Source organism: Sminthopsis crassicaudata, chromosome 6 (assembly GCF_048593235.1).
Source record: "Sminthopsis crassicaudata isolate SCR6 chromosome 6, ASM4859323v1, whole genome shotgun sequence".
NCBI classification, from domain to species: domain Eukaryota; kingdom Metazoa; phylum Chordata; class Mammalia; order Dasyuromorphia; family Dasyuridae; genus Sminthopsis; species Sminthopsis crassicaudata.
This window is the reverse complement of record NC_133622.1, coordinates 71,624,708-71,649,082: the sequence shown is the minus strand read 5'-3', so window position 1 is coordinate 71,649,082 and position 24,375 is coordinate 71,624,708. Positions and strand designations below refer to the sequence as shown.

Sequence of the window (24,375 nt, the reverse complement as noted above, 5' to 3'; positions counted from 1 at the left end):
ACTATGATAAATATTTACATATCTTTTCCCTCTTTGATCTCTGAGGAGTAGGCCTAGAAGCAATATCTCTGGGTCAAAGTGTATGCATGATTTAGTAACTTTTAGGGTGAAGTTCCAAATTGCTTTCCAGAATGACGCCAATTCATAGCTTCATCAGCTGTGCATTAATATGCCTATTTATTTACCCACAGTCCCTTCAACATTTATCACATTTATTTTTCTTTGTCAGCTTGGCTAATCTGATTCACAGAATTTTGAGGAAAATATTTTGTAAGCTACAAAGAGTTATACATGTCAGCTATAGTTAAACTTTAATCTGTCACCTTGCTTTGTGATCTTGGGTAAGTCATGTCAAATTGAACTGTATTAGATTATCCCAATGTCCTTTCTCATTCTGATATTTTGTGAGTCTCATAATGTTCCTGTGTTTAAAATGCCCAAGAAACTTACTGTTCTGGGTAGTTTTAAAAAGAAGATGAATCTTGTTTTGATATTATCTAATTCAAGAACACCAGTAATAAACAATCTATGAGTACCTTTTACCTACAGAATAATGAGCTTAAAAAAAAAAAAAAAAAAAAAAAAAGCCTGTTCTTGTGTTGTAACAGCAAAAGCCTTCAGAAAAATTAAAAGATTATGTGTAATTTGTTCTCAGGACAGGAAAGTCGGGGACAATTTGTAACTAAGCGTTTTGTTCTTCAGTTTGTCAAGAAATGAGAGAAATCCTCCCCAGAAGCAAAAGTTAGTGTCTGTGGAATGGGAAGCCCATCCTGGGGGGCTGTCAGAAGAAAGAAAAATGGAGAATCATCCCATAAAGCAGCAGCCCTGGGATTGCTATCATCACAGGCCGCAACACGGAGCCCTCCCTATGCTTCTGGCTCCCTGTAGGGCAAAAGCTGCTGTTGCTGTGTTCCCAGCCTGCCCGACTGGAGACCAAGGCCTTTGTGATCCCCCACGGGTTCAAGGAGCATCTTCTACTGGGGTCATCACAATCCACTTCTCTGCTGACCGGTAGTCTCCCATCTCCAGCCACCTCTTTCTTACACCTTGTGAACTGGATATCCTACAGACATCTTAAACGTAGGATGTCCAAAATAAAACCCCCTGAACAAAATGCCCCGATTTCCCCCTTTTCCATGTTCACTGTTACTGTAAGGACCCCGCCCCCTCCCCGTTCTCTTCACCCTCACTGTCCCCCGAGCTCCCTTCTCCCTCTGACGCTTCCCCTACCCCACGTTCCATCCCCTTGACCCTTGGGCCATCACAAGAGCTTGAGGGGTCCCCCTCCCCTCCCCCTCCCCCCCCCCCGCCTCAAGCCTATCACATTCTTGCCCATCCTCCATTCAGTTGCCACAATTGTGTTTCTAAAGTGCAGATGTGGCCAGAGCCCCCCGTACCCTTCCTCAAGCCCCCGTGACTCCCCATCCCCTCCAGGAGGGAACACAAAATGTTCCGCCTCCCCCTCCCCCGCCTTCTGGCCTCTCGCTCCCTTCTGGGGGCTCTCCCGTGAGCGCGGTGCTCCATATGTCGGCTCCGGGAGCTTTGTGCGGCTGTCCCCCCTGAGCCCTCCCCCCCAGGCCTTCCCGGCTCCCTTCCTCTGGCTCTCAGCCAGAACTCTTCTCAGAGCAGCCTCTCCTGATCTCCGAAGCTCACCCCTCCCCCAGCCCATTATCTCCAACTATCTTCGGCGTATCTTTTTTGTCGGGGGTGGTTCTCCCCTTTGGCCGGGGCTTCCGGAGCGGGGGAACCAGCCCCGAGCCCAGCACCGAGCGGGGGCTTAATACGTGCAGGCGGGGGCCCGGGGCCGGCTTTGCAGAGCGAGCGAAGGGAAGGCCAGGAGCCCGAGACACAGCTTCAGCTCTTGCCCCACAGCGCCATCTCGAGGAGCAGAGAGACATCTCCCTGAGGCGCTGAGGGCCGTCCGCTCCCCCCAAAGCCTTGTACTAGGGGGAGGAGGAGAAAGCCGCGCAGAAACTGATGTCAAAGCTTCTCCGCCACAGCAAGTGCCTCGAGGCTCATTGGAGCAAGCGGCCTCCTGCCTCGTGAAGAGCCCGGCTGTGCGTGACTCAAGGTCACTACTAAAGACTGTCTCCTCTGAGACTCGCCCGCATAAAGCCTCCGCACCCAGGCCGCGAGCTCCAGGAGGAAGCGGGTGCTTTCTCGTTTTATGTCCGTAAGTCCTTGTACGGAGGAAGCGCATCATAAACACGCGTCTGATCTAACGAGGAGCGTTCCCGGACTGACCCTGGCAGCTACGGGGTTACTTGGATCTTCGGCCGTCTCCCCTCTCCCAGCGTGGATGTAAAGCGCGCGCGTCACGCGGGCGGTACGGCCTCCGCCAGAAGAATACGTGACCGAAAATTACTGCCCCCTACTGTCTCTGCATCACAGTCACTTTGGGCACAGTGCGCCCCTCTCTATGTCCCCGTCTCCCTGAGGCTTTCCTCATCGTAAAGGAAACACGAAGCCAAACTCGCTGCGACTGCGCCTTAGGGCGCGCGACCTGTGCCCGGGAGGCGCCGTCTCCTCCGGGGCTGAGACGGGCACCGCGTGTCCTGGGGCCCCAGCTTCCACACAGTCAAAGCGCACATACATCTATTATCAACGTTTCTCCACAAAGCACTGGCAGCCTCTTTTTCTAATTAATTTTTTTCTAATTCAAGAAAAAAAACATCCTCGGCCAGCAGAGGTAGCCTCTGGACTGATGAAGTGACTAATTCAGGCCCTTAAAGCACTAGGTTCAGGCTTTAAGGCCTATCCCCCTGAAATTTAACACGGATCATACGGAGAAGCGTAATCGCGCCCCAAATGGGGGACTACAAGGGGATCCGCGAAGGGAGCGTGGGAACCGGAAGAGGAGGCGAGAACCGAGAGCCAGCCCAGGGCCTCGCCCCGGAGATAAACCCGCGCGCCGGGAGCTGTTCGGAGCCATCAGCCTGACGTTAGAGCGGGCTCCGCGGCCGGGAACACGGTACCGAGCTGGGCGGCAAAGGGCAGTCAGAGCACCGGCAAAAGTCCACTACGTTCGGCGGAGTTCTTAAAGCTGCTTAAAAAAAAGCCATCAGTGCTAGCAAACTGGTCTTAAGGTGTTTAAAAACCTTTTTTCCCATGTCTTTCATACTATTGATTCTGATCTTTTTTCCTTTCTATTTCTCTCCCTCCATACCGACCCCACTGCTCCGAAGTCTCTTGGAATCAGCATCACTGATTTCCTATTTATGTCCAATTCAAGATGATTTATCCCAAAAAACTTGTCTGTCACCGCGGAAGCAGAGTTCCATTTAGAATAATGGATTCAGCAATCAGGTTACAGAAGACAAGCAATATAGGCTGTGTAGTGAAAATGTGTGTTATATATATTACGATATACTTGTTGGAATCATTATGAATTCATAAATTCACAAATGTTAGAGCTGAACCTGAGAGCTCATTTAGTCCAATGCCTTTGCTTGGGCTATTATTTTTATTTTATTTTTATTATTTTTAAATTTCTATTAATAATGTGTATACATGTAAAATAAAATATTTTATTTTATGCAATTATTATTGCATGGGCAAAGTGATCTTTCACTGAAAAACGTTATGCCCTCCATGCTTTCCTTTTGCAACACCGAGGTTTGTTCTGTTACAAAACAGTGAAAGGGCGTGGGGGTGGGGAATGCAAATCCAAACATCAGGAGAATTAATATTACAGTAGTAAAAAGGGGACCTTAGCTTTTGAAAGCCTCAATTCCATTCGTTAAACCTTTCAGTTCCATTTTAATATCATCCTGAATATAAATCTTGCATTTGTACAAAGTCTCAGTCGTGAATCTTTTCATAATTCAATCCTAATAGCCTGCACAAGGGACAGAGTTGCTGAGAGTTTGGGAAAGATGCTGTTCTTTTGGCTTCCAGCTTGGAAAAAGGACACAAATGTTTCTAGATTCTTTAGGGAAAGGTCGGTGGAAGAGACAAAGACTTCAGGAAAAAGGCGATTTATGGAGGAATTGCCCTTTTTTCTGTGGGTGAGGAGAGTATTTTGCAAATTTCAGGCTTAAGTGAATGAATGAATGATTAAGCAAAGCTTTGTGCTACGTGCTAGTGATGTGAATAGAAAAATAAGAAAGAGTCCCTGCTTTCAAGGAGCTCCCATTCCAATGTGAGAGAGAACGCATAATGGAAAGTTTCAGCTGCAAGCCAGATGAAAAGGCCCCGGTCCCTTAGGATACAACAACAAACAGATGTAATCTCTCTCCTTTAGTGTCACTTCCACTGATAAAATCATACCAGCTACTGATGTTGAATGATTTAATAGTGCCAAGAACTTTGCTGCCAAAAGACTTTCTTTTCTAGGTCTTCAGTAACTGTGGTCTTAGAGCTTAAAGGAGCCATTCTATAATGCATCTCTGGGTGCGTTACAGGATGTTCACCGAGGACCAGGCGCTGAAGCTCCTGGGGAGAAGCAATGCTCTTCCAAAAGGTCTTGCGATCCAAGGTCCTTGGCTATCTCCACCAGATGTGAAAAATCAACCTAAGGAGAAAAAGAAAGCCTTTACTATTCCATTCTACAAAGGTAGGAGTGAGGGAAGCAAAGTAGTATAAATTGAAAGAGCATGAACTCTGGAGCTAGAGGACCTGAGTCCAAATTCTATTTGCATGCTTGGGTGCAGGCCACTTGACTTCCATAGGTCTCAATTTTCCTCATATGTGAAATGAGAGAGTTGGACTACATAGACTCTGAGGTCTCTTTCTGCTCTAAAGCTATGGAAATGGCTTTTTTTACTCCCACCTAAAAAAAATTTTTTTTGATTTAAATCTTTAGTTAGGTTCCAATCTAGTGTATCTCAAAGAGGTCAACAGAATATTACAGAAAGGTAAGCAGTATAAAAGGTAGATTAGTGTCCTGTGACTATTTTGATGTGTTTAGCTTATAGAGAGTCAAGAATACAAATCTCTTACATTTCTTCCCCCCTTCTCCAAGGGAGATTTTGTTTCCTGCCAGGAGGGAAAATAAAAAGTTGGGAGCCTATGCTAACCATTCTGCTCTTCTAAGAGAGAAGGGCCAGGCTGGACTATATCTGTCTGTTTTCCTAAATATTATTAGTCTAGGAAATATAATTCAAATTAAATTCCTGATTGTTATGCCTTAATAGGGAAGGAGGATCCCAAGCTCTATATCCAGGATCTATATCTATATCCAGCCCCTTTATATAAGATGCAAGCTCCATAACAATAGAAAAAAATTCATATATTCAAGGCAATAGAAATTACAGAAAATATACACAGGGAAATACATGTACCAGACAATACAGAATGAAGGATAAGTCAGTTCAACAGTGACAGAGAGAGAGCCCTAAATCTCACCCAAGGGAAATTCCCTGAAAGTCTCTAGTGTAATGCTGAGAAAAGGGACATTATTTAGACTATCTGCTTCTCTACATGCAATTTTCTTCCCAGAATCTTTCATTCTCTCCCATTAGTGACATCTTCTCCCTTTTCCCTCTGCCAATTAGGAGAAAGTCTCATATAATTGGACCTTTGAGCCATGGATTACATCAGAAATAAAAATGTCTATTTTTTTACAGAGAGACAGACACATACAGAGAGAGAGAGAGAGAGAGAGAGAAAGAGAGAGAGAGAGAGAGACAGAGAGAGAGAGACAGAGAGAGACAGAGAGAGAGAGAGAGAGAGAGAAAGAGACACACACAGAGAGAGAGAGAGAGAGAGAGAAAGAGACAGAAGAGACAGAGAGACAGAGAGACAGAGACAGAGAAAGAGAGAGACAGAGAGAGAGAGAGAGAGAGATGACAATAGCTTCTTTTCTAATGTACTTGTTAGGTCAGTGACCAATAGGGATATAGTAAAGGAAAATAGGGTAACCAAACAAAGGATTTAAGCCAAAACCCTTGTCCCAGTTGGCCAAAATGCATATTCCAAGGGGATTACTTTTATTTTAGATAGACACACATATACCTACACCCATACCAAACATATATAACAATATATATATGATTGCACACATGTAACACATGATAGAATGTAAGTCCCTTGAGTGCAGCACTTAGAGTTGACTAAAAGGAAGAGGAGCTAGAAGGGGCATAATGAGATTATTAGGGGTTTTGGATTCAGATCTCCAGAAAGTTATTGCCTTGAATGAAGCTGGCATTTAAGTGTGATAGGGTGGATAGAGCACAGGTCTAGGGTTGGATACAGCTTGCATTTATACCTGTAGGGCCTGCAAAGCTCTTTGCATTTGCCATCTCATTTGGTCTCCACAACCACTATTATTATCATCACCATTTTACAGATGAGGAAACTAAAGGAGACAGAGTATGGGACACTTACTCAGAGTCTTGCAGCTAGAAAATATTTGACTCAGATTTGACTTCAAGTCTAGTATTATCTCGATCTAAATCTATAATTGTAGGACATATGGCATATTTGTGGATTGATCATTGTGATACAACTGAATGATAAAAAAATATATACAACAAGCACCAACTATGACAAAGCAACAAAATAAACAATGGGGATTTGGAAACAAGGTTAAGTGGAGCAGGGCCTTGCCACTGATTCCATCCTTCATGTGGAGGAGTCTCAGACACTCAGATGACTTGTAACAAAAATGTCCTGTTTCCCAATTTGGAGCAGGACCAGATATTTGAGAGCTGTGTACATGAATTAACCCTGTGGTGAAGAGGTAGACTGTTAAATGGAGAAAGTCTCTTTACTCTGGCTTTTTTTGGACAGGATAGCATTGGACACAGAGGAAGGGCTGTTGTGTACTTTCCTCCCATTTCTCCTTAGTAGAAAAGCATCTCTCACCCACAGCCAGCATGACTCTGAGGAGAAATGGCTTTGCTCTTGACTCTTGTAGCTATTTACTTCTGCTTTTAGGTGAAGCTACAAATCTGTGAGCCTCAAAAAGGGACTGCATGTGATCAGAAGACAGTTTGGAGTGTGGCACCTGATTAATCAATAAACATTTATTAAGCACTTACTACATGGCAGGCACAGTACTAGAGATTCAAAAAGAGGCAAAAGGTAATCCCTGCCCTCAGAGAGCTTACAACCTAATCGGTGAGACCACATGCAAACATCTCCAGAGCAAGCTACGTAGGAAATCATAAATGGAAGAAAGGTACTATGATTAAGAAGGATTGGGAAAAGCTTCCTCTAAGAATGGGATTTTAACTGGGACCTAAAGGAAGCCAGGAAGATCAGGAGAGACAGCCAGAGGAAATGCCCAGAGCTCAAAAAAGGAGTCTTTGGTCTGAGGAGAATAGCCAGTACACTGGAATCACTGGATCAAAAAGTACTAAGCGAGAACAGCCTGGAAAGGTGGGGCAGAGCTTAGGTTACAAAAGACTTTGAAAGCCAAAGATAGCATTTTACATTTTATCCTGGATGCAAAAGGGGAGTGACTGGGATTCTGTGAGGAGGGGAGGCTGGCAGCTCTCTTTTACTTCCTTTTGCATTTGTCTCTCTCTGGTGATAGTCACTTCAATTCCCCACATTGACTTGGAGGGAATAGCTGGAGTTTGGTGTCTGTGGATTTCTTTTGCTTCCTGCAGGGCATGTACATCTCAGAGTCCCTAGCTGTAAGGGAATAGTAACTAAAAAATTGTGGCACTAGAATTGTTCTGAAGTAAACTGCTATAATTTTTCTTGTAGGAACAGAGCAAGCTTTATTATATTGCCTACTGCTAAATAATGGATCTTCTATGTTGAGTGAAATGAGCAGAACCAGGAGATCATTACACACTTCAACAACAATACTGTGTGAGGATGTATTCTGATGGAACTGGATATCTTCAACAAAGAGAAGATCTAACTCAGATCCAATTGATCAATGATGGACAGAATTAGCTATACCCAGAGAAGGAATGCTGGGTAACGAGTGTAAACTGTTTGCATTTTTGTTTTTCTTCCCAGTGTGTGGTACGGAAATGGTGAAGGGTCACCATTTAATAAAAAAAGCTGGAGAGAGCTCTAGAGAAAAGCAAAGTTTATTGTACTTCTCGCGAGAAGGGCGTCCCACTCTTCGAGTAGACTATCGAAGAGAGGAAGCACCTCCTGTGGGCAGGACAGCACCTTTAATCCCTAACGCAAAACGCCCCCTCCCACCACTGACCCTCATCCTCATTGGCTGAGAGTCTTACATTCTAAACGCGAGATCTACCCATGAAATTGAACTTGACCAATAAATACATAGTTGCCCATATTTGGATGAAATAGGGAGATATCATAGGAGGGGAAGGCAATGTCCTTTACTTGAACTTCAAAGTCCTTCAGGCCTACTAGAATTCTGAAGTAGATGAAGCCTTACTCGATTTTCGCAACTGTCTTGAAAGATCTCACCTCATCTCATTCAGTCCCTCCTCTTATTTTGTACACTGAGATCTCTTCAAATTTTTTTGTAACATATTTTCACATTCCCTATTAATTCCTCACTTCCTTCTGATTCCTGTTGGCCTTGGGCCACCGGCTCCACCCTTACCCTTTTAACAGCATTTAACAGACCCTTCAGCTTTCTCTTCCAACCTGATCATTCCAGATGATGAGTTTTGGACAATTCTGGTTATTAATCTGATCAAACAAGGGATGTAGATAGGGAATAATATAACACCACTAAGGGCTATAAGGCCAAACCAAAGGAGCTGCTTCCACCAGCTTCCCAAACCAGGACCATCAAGAAGTATTGAACAGTGAGGTCCATGTCTGTACAGGAACATGAGCAAGTTTCCTAATGTTCTTAGTGATTTCCTTCACTAGATTACCATTGTTATCAATCTTTATACAACGTGTGGATAAATTTAGTTTAGCACAAACTCTCCCTTCCTCAGCCAACAAATAATCCAGCACAAGTCTATGTTGTAAAACAGCCTCTCTGGTTTGAGTAGCTTCATCAGCCAAAAGATGTAGTGCCTCAGCTGTCTGATTGGTGATAATCTCTACAACTGCCTGAAGCCTAATTATCCTGTTCAACATCTGTATTGGAGTTCTATATCCCCAACTTCCATCTTGAGCCCAGGTCGCTGGCCCATACTCTGACTATTCTTTCTGGAGGCCAGGCCTCACCCCAACCATTTGCATCTCCAGTCCAAGTGATGGAGGTATCTAAACTCCGTTTCTCCCTTCCCAAATTATCATACAACTGAATCCCTAAATATTGGTTTGCCTGTTCGGGAAGAAAGAAAACTTTTGGCCTTATTAGTCCAATATAACAATTCCCTGTCCAATTAAGAAGCAGATGAGTATAGGCAGTTAAACCACAGATCCAATAATGACCCTTTAGAGCAGGTTGTTCCCTTGGAAATATGTCTGAGCTATTCCTTGTAAAAGGGTAATATTGTTGGTCTCTCGTCCCTAGGGGGCTTCCCCCCACAAAGGGGACATACTGGCATTTCCATAAACCTTGCTCTTTTCTCCAACTACAATTGGCAACTGGCCACTGGCCTGTTAGATTAGAGGTACTCCAAAATGTGGAAAACAGAGTCCCATGTTGCCCCGGTGTCCCTGGGGTGACATTATACCAACCCCATTGGTAACTGTACCCAATGTATATGTTCCCTTTCCTCTTATTCTCTTTTATACATCTTAATACATCCCATTCTACTTCATCACACTCAGCAGTAGTGACTTGTTGATAGCAATATCCCTGCTCTCCAAGTCCTTCCAAGATACAGTCTTTCTAGTCCTTCCCACACTTCAATTGAGGATTCCTCCCCGTATCCCGCCAATATTTAGACATTTTTGTACAGTCAATTGTCTTTGGCCTCAGGTCTGTTCTCGAATAGGTCCACTCACAAACACTATTTCCCAGCTTCAAACCTCGTCCTGTCTGATTTAAGCAGTATTTCCCTTTCCTATCTTTGGTCAATGACCACTGATGTTTCTCTTCTAAATTCCAGAAACCGGTCCCATTATGAATTTGGGATCTGTTGCTAAGGATCCAGGCTGGGCTTAGGGGGACAGGTACCCATGGCCATTGGTTCAATTGTTGGGATCCACCACAGATCCAACAATTTGATAAGTTAAATGTCCTCCCTATATTCTGCATGAGCAGGAGAAATTGGTTCTCATCTCTAGAAGGTCATAAGGAAATAGATAAACCCAAAGCTTAGGGAGAGCCTCATAATGTTCAACTATTATAACACCGTGAAGTTAAGGTGAACTTCCCAAAGGAAAATATATCAAATCACAAACAGGCAAAGAGACCCAAAGTAAGAAAAGTCATACAGTTACAATGCACTGGATTCAGAATCAGTGTTTCCATTCAGTGGAGGTCCCCTCCTCTTATGTAATTGGAGGTCTCCCCTGTCTTCAACTGTCCACTCTGATAAAGGTGGCGCCACAGGTCCTTTTGTCCTGGTGTGTTGTGTCCAGCCTCGTTCCTGGGTGCGAATCACAGTATCTGAAGTCAGTATCACTTGGTAGGGTCCGTCCCAGCACGGAGTCAGCTTCTCGTCCTTCCAGGAACGGATCAGCACCCAATCACCAACCTGAATTCTATGAACAGGGAAACCTAGAGGAGGAGTCTGAGCTATTAGCCCTTTTTGTTTAAGTCCTTGCAAATGTTCCAGCAATGATTTAACATATCTCTTAACAAACAAATCCTTAGTTTTTAAAATAGGGTCCCAGTCTCCCTTAGGATAAGCCTGGAAAGCATGACCATACAATAATTCATAAGGTGAAAGCCCAATATCTCTACGTGGCTTGGTCCTGATTCTAACCAGAGCGAGAGGAAGGCATTTCGTCCAAGGTAGTTGGGTCTCTAAAGATAACTTAGTCAGCTGCCGTTTTATTTCTTGGTTCATCCTTTCTACTTTCCCAGAAGAGGGAGGATGCCAAGGGGTGTGAAGATCCCAAGTGATTTCTAAGGCCCTAATCAGATTCTGCAATACCTGGGCAGAAAAATGTGTTCCCTGACCCGAGTCTATCCTCTCCACCATTCCATATCTAGGAATAATTTGTTCTAATAAGACCTTACTTACTGTCGAGGCAGTTGCTCGGCCCGACGGGAATGCCTCCACCCATGAGGTCAGATGGTCCACTATGACCAGCAAGAACTCGACCCACTGGTGGCAGCTCAGTAAAGTCCACCTGGATGCTTTGGAATAGTCTGATTCCAGGAGGTCGTCCCCCTTTTGGAAGCTGGCGTTGGGCAGCCCTGTTAGTCCTTCGACAAACAAGACAACCGTCCACCAGTTGTCGAGCCATAGTATATAGGCCGGGGGAAACATACCTTGTCAGTATAGCATCACACAGGTTTTGGACATCCCAGTGACTGCCCTGGTGCAGTTGCTGAAGGACTTGCCTCATACTTGCTTTGGTCAGTACCTCTCTGCTGTCAGGTAAGAGCCATCGTCCTTCCGAGTTCTCAACTGCTCCGAGAGTTGAGGCTTTCTCTTTTTCCTCCTGAGTAAAACTAGGAGAGGGTAGACTAGGGGGAAGTACAAGTATCAAAGCCATTATATGAGAGATTTCCTGATCTCCGGCTCCCTTGGCCTCCCGGTCTGCTAATCTATTTCCCCTTACCTCAAAAGAATTTCCCATCTGATGTCCCTTTACATGTATTACTGCTATATTCCTAGGAGTCAGAATATTTTCTAGTATCTCTCTGACTAGTGTATGATGAACCAGTTCTTTACCTTTACTGTTTACATATCCTCTTTCCTCCCAAATCCTCCCAAATACATGCACCACACCCCAGGCATATTTAGAATCAGTATATACATTCCCATCTTGGTCACACAATAATTTTAACGCTTGATTTAAAGCATACAATTCACAACAATTCACAAGTTTGAGCCAACTAATGGGCAGGTAGACTGCCCTTGGTAACAATGGAAGTTCTAACAAACCCATTTCTTTTCCCATTTACCATCCTAGAAGAACCATACATAAATTCTAAACGAATATTTATCATAACCTTGTGTTGATAACAATAAGGAATTTGTCCCAATGAGTTTATATCCAAGTAGATCTTTCATAAGTGAACATTATTCATACAAATCAGTTTGTTTTTAAAAACACCCAATGCGGGAAAATATTTTTAAAAACAAAGGTTCTGACAAAGGTCTCATTTCCAAAATATATAGAGAACTGACCCAAATTTATAAGAAACCGAACCATTCTCCAATTGATAAATGGTCAAAGGATATGAACAGACAATTCTCAGAGGAAGAAATTGAAACTATATCCACTCACATGAAAGAGTGTTCCAAATCACTACTGATCAGAGAAATGCAAATTAAGACCACTCTGAGATACCACTACACACCTGTCAGATTGGCTAAGATGACAGGAACAAATAATGACAAATGTTGGAGGGGATGTGGGAAAACTGGGACACTGATACATTGCTGGTGGAGTTGTGAAAGAATCCAGCCATTCTGGAGAGCAATCTGGAATTATGCCCAAAAAGTTATCAAACTGTGCATACCCTTTGACCCAGCAGCGCTACTACTGGGATTATATCCCAAAGAAATACTAAAGAGCGGAAAGAGACATATATGTGCCAAAATGTTTGTGGCAGCTCTTTTTGTTGTAGCTAGAAACTGGAGGATGAATGGATGTCCATCAGTTGGAGAATGGTTGGGTAAATTGTGGTATATGAAGGTTATGGAATATTATTGCTCGGTAAGAAATGACCAGCAGGAGGAATATAGAGAGGCCTGGAGAGACTTAAATCAACTGATGCTGAGTGAAATGAGCAGAACCAGAAGATCACTGTACACTTCAACAACAATGCTGTATGAGGATGTATTCTGATGGAAGTGGAAATCTTCAACATAAAGAAGATCCAACTCACTTCCAGTTGATCAATGATGGACAGAGGTAGCTGCACCCAGAGAAGAAACACTGGGAGGGGAATGAAAATTGTTAGCACTAATATCTGTCTGCCCAGGTTGCATGTACCTTCGGATTCTAATGTTTATTGTGCAACAAGAAAGTGATATTCGCACACATGTATTGTACCTAGACTATATTGTAACACATGTAAAATGTATGGTATTGCCTGTCGTCGGGGGGAGGGAATAGAGGGAGGGGGGGTAAATTGGAAAAATGAATACAAGGGATAATATTATAAAATATATATATATATATATATAATAAAAAAAAAAAAAAACACCCAATGCAAATACAATCATATACAGAATGTCTAATTCCACACAAGAGAATTCAAGAAGTTTTGATAAGAGATTCCCATTAACTTGTAATGGGAGAGACATTCTGCTATTCTGAAACATAAGGTCTTATCAAGTATTCTGATAGAGGCAGGGGGGGGGTTTTGCAGAACTAAGAGGCAAGGAAACTGAGGCAGGACTGAGTCAGGACAATAATTCAAAGTTAAAACATAAGCTAGCCAATCATAGTCTAGCAAATTTTCAGCTAGAGTCCCCTGTAAAGGCCTTTTGTCTCTGCAGCCTTCTCCAAACCCAGCATCTGCTAAAATCAGGTGTGTCTAGCTAGTGGACAGGTAAAGAGCTTTTTCAACTTTTTGCAGCCTCTCCCTTATCTGTAGAGACAAGAGAGCGAGACAAAAGGAGACCTTTTGTCAATCTCAGCAATTCTTAAAAGAATTGTGCCGAGCATAGAGCTCTAACAACGATCCAGGCCAGAAGCAGCCTGGATGTCCGGTGCAAAAAAAAGAAAAAAAAAAATCTTTTACCTTTTCCAGAGTTCCATTCAGTACCCAAATTATGTCTATTTTCGAGGTCCTTCATCAGGGAACCAAAATGATGAGGTAAGCAAAGAGTAAGTAGTTTCCAATTAGGCCTGAACTGAAATAAGACATCAGTTTTTTCCCAATTTTCTGACCAGTTGAAATCTCAGTTTCCCTTCCCCCCCCTGTTTACAGAAATTATCATATTATACACAACAGACTAGTAAATTTCCCAAAATAGCAATAGTCATAGTTTTATACAGCAATAGTTCTGTTCTCCAGGGGACAAAAAGGAAGCAGGATTAAAATTTTTGCAAATAACCCTATCAAATTATCAGATCAGATTAAAATAATCTTTAAACAAGGAGACTATCACGCATGTAAATAAATATTGAATAACTTGTTTTCAGAAAACTTCAGTTCCAACTCCTTAGAACAGTTATAGACTTGAAAAATAAAAATAAAACATTCAGTTATCAACACCATATAAATGTAGGCTTTTCCTTTAAACAGTAGAAATAATTAATATCTAAATCAGCAAGGAGGTGCAGTTATTAAAAACAAAAAACCCCACTATACTTAATGGGAGGGACCTCTCCACGTGGTCACCCTTCCCCCACACCACCATGCTTCCCGACCCAATATATCATAGCTCCATTTAAACTATTAATTACTTTTACAAATCAATCTTTCCTGTCCCGCCTTTAAGTAAATATATATGTATATATTTTTAAACTTTACACTTCAATGTTTGCATGTAACTGACCCAAATTTCATAAAACTTAATACATGCCCAACAGAGCTGACAAACACTTAAGGCATAGCTCAGTTACAAATTACCCAATTACCTCTAGCAAACATACCATCGAAGTAGGGAGATACAACCACAACCTCCCCTAAGTAAGCTACCAGCATTGTTTTAAAAACCTATGTTTTAACTTAAAATCCCAATCACAGCTTTAATTCCCAATAATATAAAACTACTTTGCTATCATATTTAAAACAATGAATTTCACTAAATAGCGGTTTCTTTCCCCTTGCCCATGTGGCCCTGCTGCAGTCAGGACACGTGGGAGGAAGAGGAAGGAAGCCACCATCTTCACTGGCTCAATCCCACAAACTTCCCGATGTACAGGGTTTCTGATCCCAAATGGGATTTACTAACAGCTATTTCTGGTCAGCTGAAACGACCCCTGCTTCAAAAGACCTAGTTCTCCTCCCCGCCCGAAGGCCTCTGGAAGGGCTAATGGAATTAAATCCTCTCAGGTCCTTCCTTTCAGGTACCATTTAATCCTTTTGGCACCACCAGTCTGCAACAAAACAACAATACCTTATCATCTTTTTCTTGCTTTTTATTTTTCCTCATATTTTGGCAGTTTGTTCCAATTACTTAATTTATCTCCCAAGGGAATATCTACCGGTATTTTCTGATATTTTTCTCATTTCTCTCCGCGAGGGCTGGCTGGGACTAGGCCACACCCATTGAATTTGGAAGGAGTTTAACAGACTCCTAAACGCCCAAACACGCTAACAGTCGCCTGTTAACTCAGTCACCCAGGAAGGCCTAGCTCTCTTCCTGTCTACCGTCTACAGCCCCCTCCAGAACCTATAACTAGACTCAAGGGGCTTCACAGGACGCTTACCTCTGGGTTGCTGCGCAACAAATTACTTGACTGATCTGTCCTCCACCAACCGGTTGGGATTTTCACCGCGGAGTTTCCGTTGCTTTTCTCTGAGTTTCTCCACTTCGGGTCCACTCTACGTCAGGGAGCAAGGAGAAGCCCCTGGAAGCTGGCGGGCTGCCTAAATCAAGGCAGGGCGCCATCCCACTAGCACCCAGGAGTTCACTTACTCACCGAGTAAAGGATCCCGGACGAGCCCCCAAACTGTGTGGTACGGAAATGGTGAAGGGTCACCATTTAATAAAAAAAGCTGGAGAGAGCTCTAGAGAAAAGCAAAGTTTATTGTACTTCTCGCGAGAAGGGCGTCCCACTCTTCGAGTAGACTATCGAAGAGAGGAAGCGCCTCCTGTGGGCAGGACAGCACCTTTAATCCCTAACGCAAAACGCCCCCTCCCACCACTGACCCTCATCCTCATTGGCTGAGAGTCTTACATTCTAAACGCGAGATCTACCCATGAAATTGAACTTGACCAATAAGTACATAGTTGCCCATATTTGGATGAAATAGGGAGATATCATAGGAGGGGAAGGCAATGTCCTTTACTTGAACTTCAAAGTCCTTCAGGCCTACTAGAATTCTGAAGTAGATGAAGCCTTACTCGATTTTCGCAACTGTCTTGAAAGATCTCACCTCATCTCATTCACCAGGTTATTTTTACCTTCTGAATCCAATTCTTCCTGTGCAACAACAAAATTCGGTTCTTCACTCATATATTGTATCTAAAATATACAATAACATATTTAACATGTATGGGACTGTCTGCCATCTAGGAGAGAGGGTGGAGAGAAGGAGGGGAAAATTCGGAACAGAAGTGAGTGCAAGGGATAATGTTGTAAAAAAAAAATATCCATGCATATGTTCTGTCAATAAAAAAGTTATAATTATAAAATTAATTTTAAAAAAAAGAATGGATCTTCTAGATCCACACTCATACTTCGTGCAACTAGTGACATTATTTTCATCATTTTTCAAGGCTTACAGAATTTATGTTTAAGAGTTTTATTCAGTAATTAAAGAAACTGAATCTGAAATTGAAGTATGCTGCCACCAGATGGCAGTAATCAATACAGTCACATGAATTAAACTATTATAGAATTGTAGGATCTCGGGATTTAAGGGATAGAAGAAGCAATAAAGACAATGCCATCCAATCCCTTGAATTTAAAGATGAGGGCCAGAGAAATAAACTGTAGGATTAATTGAGATATATAACACCAGGCTTTTCCCATGATTGATTTTTTAAAATGCAACAATTAGGGTTAAATCATCTTTTTTTTGGTGCTATATGATACAGAATTTTGGGGTCTCAGTCAATCAGTAGTACAGTTTGAAAAAAGGTCAAAGTTCCTTTCTGAAGAAATATTACCTATTTGCTGCATCAATGATAACCATTCTAAAGCAGTTTAATGTGGGGCCAGAACAAAAACCTAATGCTTTTGTCTCTTTCTCATGTGACATTTAAGTTTTATAGCTCTTGTAACTTCATTTTATATAAGAACAAAGATCCACTAGGCAGCAGAAAACAGTGGGAAGAAAACTGGGTGTTGAGTAAAAGCCCTGGATTCAAATCCCTTTACTTGATATGCATGGGATCTTAGATAAATCACTGAAGTTTCCGGACCCTTCACTTTTCTTATCTGAAAAAAAAAAAAAAAAAAGAGATGGAATAGATGGCCTCTGATAAGCCTTTAAATTCTAGATCCATTGATATTTAAATTTTATAGCTCTTGCTTTAATTTCATTTTAAATATGATAAAAGATCAACTAGGCAGCAGAGAACAATGAAAAGAAACTTGAATGGGATCTTAGATAAATCACTTAAATTCCTTGACCCTTCATTTTTCTCATCTGAAAAAAAGAAGGGATAGAATAGATGGCCTCCTTTAAAGACTAGATCTATGACCTAGATGAATAATACTGATTATAATTACTTGGAAGATTTGATTTTTCTTGGAATAAGATCCACCAAAATTGTCCATAGTATTAAGATGCTATCTTTCTCTTCTCCAAAGGATTAATTAGGGGCCTGGCTCACAGAGACCAATTACCTCAGTATTAAGCTAAACTATCAAAACTCAGAGTACCTGAAATATATAATCTTATCCTTTTATTTATTTTTTTCAATTTTTACTTTTTTACTGTTTTTAATTTTCAAAGCATATGCATAGATAAATTTTCAACATTAATCCTTGCAAAACCTTGTGTTCAAACTCCCCCCCCTTCTCCCCATCCCTTCCCCTGTATGGGAAGAAATGTATGTATGGCAAGAAATCCTATATATGTTAAACATCGTAAAATATATATGTTAAATCCAATATATGCATATATATTTATACAATTATCTAGCTGCACAAATCTTATCCTTTTCAAAGTCTTCACTGAGTTATAAATCAACATTATTCCATTTGTCTTTATTGAAGGTCAGAAAATATGAGAACCAACCAGTTTTATAAGATTTCTGTTAAAATCATGGTTGAACATTTAATTTTTATACATTCTTCAATAACCTTTTTCAGAGGATTGGTACAAAAAGTCTAATACAAAAAATTTCCATTTGAGTTTAGTTCCAGGAAAAGATACTGTCTCCACAGATAAAATTGTATGTTTCCTATGTTCAGGAAAATAAAATCTCTGCAACCCAATGTACTTTCTTCCCCCCCCCCCCAGGCAATTGGGGTTAAGTGACTTGCCCAGGGTCACACAGCTACAAAGTATTGAGTCTGAAACCAAATTTGAACTCAGGTCCTCCTGACTTCAGGGCTGGTGCCTAATCCACTCTCCCTCTGCCAACTCAAATTGGGGTTGGCCATCCTCTGCCATTTACAGTTTTTGAGAGTTGCCTAGACCGCTAAACTTCTGACTTTCCTGGAGTCACACAAACCAAGGCAGGCCTTGAACCCAGGGCTTCCTAGTTCTAGCTCTTCATCCACTATCCCACAATGGTATCATGCTGCAGAAAAGTGCCAAAAGGATAGTAAAACGTTCAAAGGAAAAAAAATACTTCCAAGAGGGCATACAAAGGAAGGTTTCATGGAAGCAATTAAATTTACATTTTAAAGCCTTGAATGGGGAAGATTTAGATAAATAGGAGAGAGTGAAAGGCCATGAGAGGTCATAGGGAGAACACATGGGAAACTTTTTAAGATTCCCAAATGAAAGATTAAACATTTTTAAAACATAGTGGTGTTGGGCTGGAAATATTGGCCAGAATCTCTAGTTAAAAGTTAATTAGAATCTTGGATTATATGCTTTGGGTGAAATGGTGTGGCTTTATCAAGATAGGATGTGAAATAGCCTTTAGGATTTTTTTAAAAGGCAGACACAATCTGGTCTTGCAAGCACAGGGCTAGATTACAAGTCTACTTGAAGGCTCATTTAGGTTTGTGATGCTATGAGCAGATAAAAGCATTGATGAAGTTTAATCCCATTTTCTCAGTCATTAATCTCTTGTATATTTAATTGCTGGTGCATCTGCATTACATGGGCACAAGAGGGAGCTCTACACTAAACAACAACATTTAAAAGCTGAGGAAAGGGCCATATTTAAGGGTGTTTTTTATGTTTTGAATTATTTTCTATTATACTGTGCCTACCATTGTCTCACTCCCTACATCTATACAGAATTGAGTGATAAGATATTAGTGCTGACAGTGACCTTAATTTACACAATCTTCTATTTAGTGGCTTATGCCAGGTCCCATGGCCAATGACAAAGGAAACACACCTTCATTATCTTCAGGAAAACAATCTAAGTAGGGACGATAATAATAATAGTGGGGAAAAGTGGAAAAAAGAATTTTGGGGAGGATTAATGTGCTTGTTCCTATTGTAATCCTAAGGTTAAGTAGATCAAACTGCCTTCTTATCCAACTGCCTTTCTTTGCTCCAGCTGTATAAAATCTACTCTTTCCTTCATTCCCTTCTGCAATCCCTTGTTGCATTCAAGAACTAGCTTAAACACGTTTTATTAGATCAGGAATTAGTAAATAACATCCTGGTCTGTGGATTGGGCCGATCTGCCCCAATACTTGTTTTTTTGAAGGCCCACAAGCTAAGAATGGAATTTTTTAAAATAGTTTTTTATATTTAAAAATTAAATTTAAAAAAATTTTTTTAGTAATTTTTTAGTTAATTTTTTATGTTTAAAAAATTTTTAATAGTTGAAAAATCAAAAGAAGAATAATATTTCATATGAAAATTTCATGAAATTAAAATTTCAGGGTTCACAAATAGTTTTATTGGAGCACAGTCATGATCATTCATTTATGTATTGTCCATGATTGCTTTCCTACTAAAACAACAAAGCTGAATGAATAGTTACGAACAGAAATTGTATGTGACCCTTTCATTTTCTATAGTTGCTCAAGGCAGTGATACAATTATAATCTAATAGAATTTATCTCTAGACTGAAGCATTTTATTTTATTTTTAGTGCATACCCATAATGTCAAAAAAAAAAAAAAAAAAAGAAAAGAAAAAAAAAGAAGGAAAAATGTTTGCTTTTTGAGCTCAAGGATGAGATTAAATTTTTTTTCCCTCAACACTAAAATCAAACATTGAATAGTTTTGAAAATCAATTGGTAGGTGGTGCAGTGGATAGAACACCAGCCCTGAAGTCAGGAGGACCTGAGTTCAAATGTGACCTGAGACACTTAATACTTCTTAGCTGTGTGACCCTGGGCAAGTCACTAATCCCAATTGCCTCAGGGAAAAGAAAAATCAATTTTTACTGCAGAATTGAAAATGTTTCTTAATGAACCCAAAATCTAAAATTCCAAGCAAAACAGTGCTTATATATAAAAATTAGATTGTGGTAAAGTCAATTTAATGACAATTTTGTTTAAATCATAAGTAATGTCAAGCTCATTTACACACTTAAAACAAGAAATGAATTCTCCATTCCCACACACATTTGTAGTAGATTTCTTTCCCAAGCTCAAAGTACAGTTCCAGCCTTATTTTTCAGAGTTCAGCACAAGTGCAAAAGAAATTGCCATATTTCAAAATATCTTTAATTGTGCAGATAAGGAACTTCCACCTAACCTTCAGTTCTCCAATATAATGACATGCTAAAGGGCAAATATCAAGAAAAGCATGTCATAGAATTCTATGAATGCCTTCTAAAAGACAAATACATAATAAAAATCATATGCTCTTGGATTTATATCAGCCTTTGGCATTATCTATCTGTGTGAAGATGAACACAAAATCTCGCTACAGATCAGCATTAAGTCAAACATTTGCAATGGATTTTGTTGATAGGACTTTGAACTCCAATTGAGCAAAATATTGTCTGCAGAAGAATTTTATTCTCATGAATAGATCTGTATTACCAAAAATTATTACTCTTATTATACTTTGAATTTCAATAAATAATAAACATTATCAATAAAATAAAAATTATCAATAAAAATTTTGGGATATCTGTTTTCTCTCTTGTTATATTAGTAGCTCTATATAATATCCTCAGTTTTGCTTCTTATCCCATAAAGCTTAAAATGCTTACTATCAGACTCTTCATAGAAAAAGTTTGCTGACCCTCATTCTGCATGAATTCTTTCCTGATCTTCTAATTAGTACTCTCTGTCCCCCTCAGTCATCTTGGGGTTTTTGTATATATATTTTGTGTATATGTGTATGTGTATGTAGTGTCTCTCTCCCTCCCTACCCTCCAAATAGAATATAATAAGCATCTTAGAAGTCAGGCAATTTCATTTTGGTTTTGTATCACTGCCATATAGCACGGTATTTGAAAAATAATAATAAAAATAATAAGTATTTAATAAATGCTTCTTAATTATTAGCAATACATGAGATCATTGGTAAATCAATTTTTGACTCCTCCCAATTCATACTAATAATAGAATTACATTTAATAGGAGACATCATGACAAATCTATAGAGGATCAGTCTTGGAATCAAGTCCCTTTTATAGTCTTTTCAGTACTTTTGTATGTAAAACTTATTTTTTTTTTTTTAGATTAATAAAAGAGGTTTGTTATGGGGTTTGGAAGTAAGGTTAAAGTCTAGTTAGTAAAAGGTATTAAGAGGGCACCTGAGAAAGGATTCCAGTGGGCAGAGACCCTTGGCAGGCCAGGTGTAAGGCTGCCATGTTAGGAACCTCTGCCTATATCTAAAACTATTACAACCCTCATTGAGGAAGGGCCCCAGCAAGAGTAGCCAAACTGCATTCCCTTCCTGGCTTTCCTCCAGATTCCAGATTTCCCTTCTGTGCAATCCCACTTCCTCTCCTACCCCGGCTCAGCATCCTTTTAAGTGCTGTCTTCTCCATTAGAATGTGATTCCAAAAGAAAGGAAATGTGTTCTCTTTAGTTCATATTTACATTCTTAGTGCTTGATGCATAGTAAGTACTTCATACTTATTATATGATTTGTGGAGGGAATTTTCACATATTCTTAGTCTGGTGAAATTGCCAATCCCAACCAAAAAACCAAACCAAAGCAAACCAAAAAGAACAAAAAATGCCATTCTTCTAATCAACCCAGAACAATCCCATCCATCCTTTGCAAAAAGATATTAGTATCATGTATTATTACTAAAAAAGTTTTGTCTCAGTGCCATTAAAATTTCAGAAGGGAAATAACATTAATTTATTCGTTCGCTCCTCACTTATTCATTCAATAAATATCTTTTATTGTGCAGATCTTATGAGGGGTAAAAAAAATAATAAGGAGAGCTCAAGAAGCTTACTCATCCTTTGGGGGAGATAAAACTGGCATTATGCTAGGTAGAATATGATAAGTGCATCAGAGATAAGACTGGTAAGGTTGATGGCAAATTATGAATGTCCTTGAGTGTTCAATAGAACTTGAGGCGTTCTATTCAATAAAGAGATTCCATCAGCTGGATGTTATGATCAGAACCATATATCAGGAAAATTTAAGTTTAAGGTAGAGCAGGATGGGCTGAATAGACTAAAGAGAAGAGAAGCTGGAAATGAGAGGAAGAAAGGGTTGCTGAGACAATTAAAAAAAGAAATACTATTTATTTTAAAGTTACTATTAAATAAATGTAACCATTATTATTAACTAACTTATTATTATTATTATTAATTAACTAACATTATTATTAGCTAACATTTATATTGCTTTTACTATGCACTAGTCACCGTGCTATGAGCCTTACAATTATCTCATTTGCTCTGAGAGGCAAGAGCTGTTATGATCCTCATTTTACAGATGAGAAAACTGAGGCAAACACAAGTGGTTTGAACTTAGAATTTAGGAACTTCAAGGCAGCTCCTTTGAGCAAAGAGGGGAACAAAAAAGGGGGTGGTGGGATGAGGCAGGACTGAGCAGAGAAAGATCAGGAAGAAATTAGCTCATCCATAAGTAATGTGTGTGTGTGTGTGTGTGTGTGTGTGTGTGTGTGTGTGTGTGTGTGTGTGTTTTAAAGCTAACAGAGAGAGAAAACACTTCAGGGTTTGCAAAGGATTTTATATACATTATCATTTTACATACAATCTCTTTTTGGCACAACAACCCTATGACATACATGTTATTGTACTATCATCCCCATTTTATGGAGGAGGAAACTGAGTCTGAAAGGTGATATAGGACTGACACAGGGTCAGCTAGTCAGTGTCTGTGACAAGATTTGAACGTTGGTCTTCCTACTCTATTAAGTCAGTACAGCCCTTAGGTGGATGCTGGTTATAAGCTGTAGGTAGCATAAAAGCAGAGCTGAGCTGCTTTGGTAAGGCTTTTGTTCTACTCAGTTCTGATCCCTGCTTTCTCTGGTTTTCTTCCAGCCTCAGTTAAAATACTTATGCATCTGCTGCAGAAATACCTTTGCTCACATCCCTTAAAGTACCTTCCCTCTGAGACCATATCTAGTTTATCCTGCAAATATCTTGTCCAGACATAATTCTTTGCATTAGATTATGAGGAATCATTTCGTCTTTCTTCGTATGTCTGGGTGCTTCAGAATGTTCCTAAGACAATTCCAATGGAAATGATATCAGACACCGAGATCCTTTCTCAAACTCAAGTGCTGAGCATTCCAACCCTGCTGCGGAGAACCCAGCTCCGTGGGGCTGGTCACATTGTTCGAATGCCAAATGTGCGCTTGCCAGAAAAATTATTTTATGGAGAATTCACACTGACAAGTGCTCACGTGGTAGTCAGGAAAAAAGCAATACAAGGACACTCTTAAGGTCTCTTTTTAAATTTTTTTTTATTTTATAATTATAACTTTTTTTTTTTTTGACAGTACATATGCATGGGTAATTTTTTTTACAGCATTATCCCTTGCACTCACTTCTGTTCCTATTTTCCCCTTCCTTCCCTCTACCCCTTCCCTAGATGGCAGGCAGTCTTATACATGTTAGATATCCTAGATGCAATATATGTGTGCAGAACCTAATTTTTTGTTGCACAGGAAGAATTGGATTCAGAAGGTAAAAATAACCTGGGAAGAAAAACAAAAATGCAAACCGTTTACGCTCATTTCCCAGTGTTCCTTCTCTGGGTGTAGCTGATTCTGTTCATCATTGATCAACTGGATCTGAATTATATCTTCTCTTTGTTGAAGATTTCCACTTCCATCAGAATACATCCTCATACAGTATTGTTGTTGAAGTGTATAATGACCTCCTGATTCTTCTCATTTCACTCAGCATCAGTTGATTTAAGTCTCTCCAGGCCTCTCTATATTCCTCCTGCTGGTCATTTCTTACCGAACAATAATATTCCATAACCTTCATATACCATAATTTACCCAACCATTCTCCAACTGATGGGCATCCATTCATCTTCCAGCTTCTAGCTACAACAAAAAGGGCTGCCACAAACATTTTGGCACATACAGGTCCCTTTCCCTTCTTTAGTATCTCTTGGGATATAAGCCCAGTAGTTGCACTGCTGGGTCAAAGGGTATGCACAGTTTGATAACTTTTGGGGCATAATTCCAGATTGCTCTCCAGAATGGTTGGATTCTTTCACAACTCCACTAACAATGTATTAGTGTCCCAGTTTTCCCACATCCCCTCCAACATTCATCATTATTTGTTCCTGTC

General features: G+C 40.3%; 1 long non-coding RNA gene across 1 annotated transcript; it reads left to right on the top strand.

Annotated features, from left to right (window-relative positions):
* The first annotated feature begins 1,940 nt into the window (after window positions 1-1,940).
* Window positions 1,941-16,211, top strand: LOC141545465 (uncharacterized). Its single transcript, XR_012483021.1, has 4 exons — window positions 1,941-3,086; window positions 4,404-4,555; window positions 7,657-7,918; window positions 15,985-16,211. It is a non-coding gene; the product is annotated as an uncharacterized LOC141545465 (long non-coding RNA).
* Window positions 16,212-24,375: the final 8,164 nt, after the last annotated feature.